Source organism: Patagioenas fasciata, chromosome 14 (genome assembly GCF_037038585.1).
Source record: "Patagioenas fasciata isolate bPatFas1 chromosome 14, bPatFas1.hap1, whole genome shotgun sequence".
NCBI classification, from domain to species: Eukaryota; Metazoa; Chordata; class Aves; order Columbiformes; family Columbidae; genus Patagioenas; species Patagioenas fasciata.
Window position 1 is genome coordinate 939,281 of NC_092533.1, and position 6,000 is coordinate 945,280.

A 6,000-nucleotide genomic window follows, 5' to 3' on the forward strand; every position below is an offset into this window, starting at 1 on the left:
CACAGGCTCTGTCTCTACACAGCAACTCTATTTATATGATATGAGAATATTATATAAATACCATGCCTTCTTAATCATGCATCTGTATTCATTTTGATGGGAAGGCAATTATTTCTCTCTAGCACAGTTCCGTTCAGTGACTTCCAAATGTGTCAGAGATTCATTATTCCAGAAACAAACGTTAAAACACCCTTTTGGTGGTCAGCAGCACATTGCACCGTGTTGTCCCCGCCGTCCACAGCAGAACCCGGACGTGTCCAAAGCTCAGCGCTGGGGACGCGCTGTGAGCGCCTGTGGCCGCTGGCACAGCCAGCGGGGTAACGCATCAAATCGGTCTTTTGGCATGGGAAGGACTCACGGGCAGGTTTACGTAACTGGCCTGGGGGAGGAACCAACAACCTCAGGAAAAGCCTCGTGCCGTTCTCTGCAAAGCCGTGTTGTACCATGCGGTACCCGGCACAGGGGACCTGGGCTTCTCCAGGCTCTGCCATCGCCACGTGAGCTGCTCCTGGCCACAGGAGATGTGGAGGAAAACAGGGTCCGGTAAATGCTTCAGCCCCAGAGTAAACAAGTGCTCCTATAACTGGTCTTCTGGCCATTTGAGTTAAAGCATCTCTGTGTCTTCTGGAGCCATTACGCCTGTATAAACAAATACTCAGAGGCAGAGAGAGATGATCCTGACTGACGAGGAGGCGGGCTTGGCTCCTGGCCTGGGCTGTGCCCGGGACTAAATGGCCCGGCTGGAGGTGCTGGGGACACGCACGAGCCGGCGTCCGCGTCTCCTCCCATGTTCTCTAGAGCTGTGCCAACCGCCGGGGCGTTGGAGCCGATCCGGGGGGGTTTTGCCATTTGCAGTTCCCTGCAGGAGAGCAGAGTCCCAGCCCTGTGCTCTCATGTGCTGGACCCCCAAGGGGACAAGCAGTGACAGCAACCTGAGCCGTGTGTGCTTGTACCTGCCCTGGGTGCCCCCAGTGCCACACACTGATGTCCCAGCAGGGGCGGTGACAATGGGGCTCCTCTGTCCAGCCCGCACATGGTGCGTTAGAAGGAGCAGTGCAAGGACAAACCAGCCTGTTTGCAGCTAATTGTCTATTCCCAGCAGCTTCAGAGAAAAGCAAAAAAAAGATCAAGCCCGTGTTAGTTTGCATTTGTCTGTCCTGGGGCTGATGCACAAAATGTTCTCGGAGTTCTTTCTGCCCTAAGTAGTGGTGAGGAGAGGTATTTCCCTGACCATCGTGTGTTTGAGAGTCAGCAGTAAATGCCAAGAGCATCATTCTTGTGGTACCCCCAGCTCTGGGGACAGGCAGGAGCTCCTGGCTGTGGGTGGGGGTCCGGGGGGTCCTGCCCCCCACAGCCACGGCCCCAGGAGCTCCCGGGCTCAGCCCTTTGGTTTCTGTTATGTGCTTGCCTGCTTTTTCTTAAGTTGTATTGTAAAGGGAAAATGAAGCTTCATAACTGTATGGGCTCGGGGAACAAAGTCAGGAGCAGCGAGCGTGCTCTGCCGTGGTTGGGGTTTTTCCAAAAGCATCACAGTGGCTGTGATGGTTCTGAACACAGGACTGAATTTGCAACCTGGAGTCAGGTTTCGTTTTAAAATATTTGTTTCCAATATACTAGAATTTTTAATGTCTGTCTGAGGCCACTGACAGATGTTATTTCAAAACACTTGGATTTGTTCTCTGAAGACCAAACGGTAGATACTGTAGATTTAGAAGATGTTTCCTCCTGGAATCTGTGTACGAAATACTGAAGACTGAGCCCACTCTCTTCCAAAGGGAAATCACTCCTGTTGGTTATTTCATAAATCAGGAGTTAATTTTCCTTTGTTTCAGGTCACATGTCATCTGAAATCCCAAGCACGGATTCAACACCCAGTTTGATATCCAGGCAAGGTGCTTGTTTTGAAGTTGATCAGATGGGAGTTTGCTCTGGGAAAGCCCTGTCCCCCCAGTACCCGAGGGCTGTGGAGCATCTCACAGGGAAAATGCTGCTGTCGTGGTGCTCCGGGTGCTGACGTCTCCATCCCCGAAACTGCTTCTCATGCACTGAGAGCTGGCATAACCAAGTTTACGCTTTTCACTGCCTGGTAATATTGTTTTCAGCTCTAAAGCGTCCTGCCTGGTGTCCCGATGCAGCCAGCGAGCGCTCCCCGCGCTGCGCAGTGATCACACTGACACGCGGCTTCTTGATTAAAGATTAAAAGAGCAGGAGCTTTAGAAGTTTCTTATTAAATGCATAATCTTGTTGAGCAAAACCACCTTTCTCTTAATCTCTTTAACCTTTAATCCACACTTGTTCATGTTTCATCTACAAAGTGATTTCACTTTTGCAAAATTTTGTGAGTGTCTTAGGTTGTTTTCTCTTGCTTCTTGGCTTGGAGGAGTTAGAATGTGACTTATTGCAAAGACAAAGCAAATGACACAAATCCAGGTTTGCTCTTCAGACATTTGCTCCCTCAGACGTTGTTGTGTTTCCTTCTCATAGCAAATGAGCCAGGGCAGTAACCAAAACCAGGGTGAGGACGGGAAAACTCCTGTGCTAGACGCCAGGTAGGAAGGCCGATGGAGATAGTTTCCAGCCTGTGTTTCATGTATACTGTAACATTTGGGAAGTAAAAAATCTAACAGTAGAATTAAGTGACAAAACCATGTCAATAACGTGCTTGCCATTTCAATGTTTCTATGTCCCTCTATTTAAAATATTGAACAATCCAACGATGCTACGGTTCGGCATACGTGGGTTTAATACGTTCCCCTTCTGGTGGCCAGAGGTCCTGAGGCACGGAGCAGCAGTGCTGGCAGTGCCGGGAGAGCTCTGTAAACCTGAGCCCGAGGAGAGGGGCAACCCAAGAACAGCTCAGTGCTGCCCCCCTGCCAAAGGCACGAGGGACTGGGTTCCCCAGCTGGGTGGTGGTTGATGGCGAGACCCTTGTGTGGGACACACGGTCACCTCAGCTCTGCCCGCCGGGCTGCATTGCGGGAGCCATCTGTTCCCAGCAGCAGCCACGCAAAATGACTTCTTGTTTCTGGTACAGACCTTTCCCACTGGAAAACCCTGCGCCCGTCCGAGCCCTGACCCAGAGAGCACAAGGCAACGCCTATTGGGCCAGCGCTGCCCTGGGTTGCTCCCATTACAGACTCATTAACAGGCAAACTCCTTGGTGGATCTGTACCCAAGGTGCCCAGCACGTCTCCACCCAGCGCTGCCTCTGCACCCCACAAAAGGGACATTTCACCTAAAAAAACCCCTCTTTTAGGGCAGTGAAGCCCAGCGGTGCCCATTGATATGGTGGTTGCATGGTTCTGCCAGTTGTTGTTCTGTAGCCAGGGTGGACCTGTCACCCCCGGATCACTCAGCCCCTGGACCTGCTCCCAACACCACGATGTCCCACCTCGCTGAGCAATGCTCCTTCGGCTGAGGTGGAAACCCATTGTGGTTTTGACCCTCTTGCTGTCTGTATTTTAGATCAATCTCACTGTATGGCAATTAAAATTGCCCTGTAGAAGAGCTGTTTCAGTCGCAGGTCAAGCCTTTTCTTGCTGATGGTGTTGGGCCGTTGTGCCCTGACAGACTGTTACCCTGGCTCATCAGAACCTCATTTCTTGGAAGAGATCTTTTAGGAGCAGGAGTTGTGCATGGAGCCAGGTTCAGGTTGCCCAGGCACAGACCATTTGCTGACAGCATCCTGACCTGGCAAATACGAATTTCAGTTCTTGTAGCTCCTTAGAGAAAAAACACATCTGACACCTAAATGAAATATCTAGAGTCTATCAAATAATCTCACCATAAATTAAGATTAAGTTATTCATTTAAATGGCCTGTTCTCTTTTTCTTTTTTTCCCAGCACTGATTATTATCATCTCTCTAAAACCTTGGAATGCATACAATTTCATCTGTAATTTAGACGGGCAGGAACCTCTACAACTGTTCTCCTACTGTGTTTAAAAAAACCTAATTCTACCAAAGGAAAAAAGTTAGTATATTACTTCTGCAGCAAGAGACCACATCGCTTCTGAAGTACATCAAGAAGTCCCTCTCAGTGAGCTGTGTACATTGTGTACATTCTGTCCCTGGGAGACGTTAGTGAGCAGTGACCTTAGAGGTCTTTGGAAGAGAAGCCCGTTGTACCCGAACCGGTATCCTGACATCTCATGAAGAGGTTGCCATGGCAAATATGCATTTTTTTAATGTCAACAGGGAAAATAAGTGAATAAACCACGTAGTCTGATTCATAATTACTGCTGCTCAAGGCAGTAGTAACCACTCTCTGCCTACACATGGCCAAAGCTTTTTTGGTTAAAAAATGAAGAAAAAAAAAAAGATGTTATCAGACCATTAAATTTAAATAAGGCCATTTGAATTCAGATTTGCTCCCTTTGCCTCGCAGGTCTAGAAATGTTTGATTACGCACTAAACACCCAAACCCCAACAGCTTCCCGTGCGTCTCCCCAGGGCGCACACGGGCGTCAGCACCAAGAGGTCTTCTCTAGCCTTCTCTAGCCTTCTACTCCTCTTCAACGGGGGGAAAAATCCACGTTGTTTATTCAAATAGCCCGAGAGCACCTTACACTTGGCACTGTTGCCTGATTCTATACACACATAAATCTGCTTATATAATTTTGCTTGAACAGCGGTGAATTGTTTTGCCAGCAATTTACACTCTGGTAGCTGAGCCCTTGCAGAGCTACTTTAAAATCCAACTTAACTCTTTGAACTCTCAGTTGCATTGAGTTGAAAGTATCCGCGTTTGGTTTTTTACCTAAAATGTTGGAGTTTTGTTTCAATCAAAACCTTCCAGCCATAGGAAATTATAAACTCTTGGTGCAAACTGTAAGTGAAACTTAATTTCCCATCCTGTCACCGTGCTTCCTTTTTTCATTGGAACTTTGCTGATGCGTAACTCTTAGTTAGTGAAGTCCCATGACAGAACTGCTTGTGGTATTATGGCAAGTAAAATAATTTAGGCTGCATATTAGTGACAGAGTAGTCCGAGACCTGCCTTCGCAAGGAGAAAAAACATGTTCTGGCCTTAAGCTGGTAGATTTTCAGCCCATAATTGGTAAAGTGAAGAAAGCTTTGAGAAATAAAACTGGACGAGAATGTGTGTGTGTGGAAATGTTGAACCTTTCCGAACAGCGGCATTTGGTGTGGAACACGGCTCCTCCTGCCGAGCACCTTGCCGGGGGTACCAGGTGATGCCAGAGGAGGAGCCAGGACTGTGAGGTCCAGCGCTGGGCTGGGGCAGATGGGAGCATCATCTCCAGCTGTTGTCACCTGCTGTGCCTAAATGTACATTATATATATATATATAGCGTGTGGGCGTTGCTTAGTCTGCTTTTCCACTTGCTCCTTCCCTAAGTGCTTTACACGTTTTCCGAAAGGTCACTTGGGCAATTAACAGCCCACAATGTCATTCAGCAACTATTTAAACTCCCATAAATGAAATGACTGGCGTCCAACTGTTCCTTCCCCGTGACCTTCGTGTACTTTCACTGGGCTGACTCTTGTCACGGCTCAGTGAACGCCCGGGCACCCAGGGGTGTTGCACGGGCAGGAGCGGCAGCGCCGTGACCTCCGCACCCCCGGGCTGACTTCAATTCCTGCAGCAGCTTCTCTTTTGGGTGCCCCGTGGCTGTGCCTCATGGAATCGATTCTGCAGGGAGAGACCCTCAGGATCATCGAGTCCAACCACGACCAAACTCTAGCGCTAAACCAGCACTGGGGGAAGAGGAGTTTCAGTTCCGTTTCCTTTACTTGACCTAATCCATGTTGAGAAGGGTTCGATCCTGTAAACCCACACACTCAGGAATACCTGTTTCCTCTAGACAGAGGGGAAAAGTCTGAAATCTGAAAAATCCAGGTCTTATTTCCATCTCCACCCCAGAGCTGCTTTGTGATCCCCTTGCCTTGTCACATCTCTTCTGAGCACTTTGCACCCAGCGCCGATAAAACCAAGACTTGGTCTCACAGGTTCTGCTCAGCTCCCCTCCATGTCTCTCA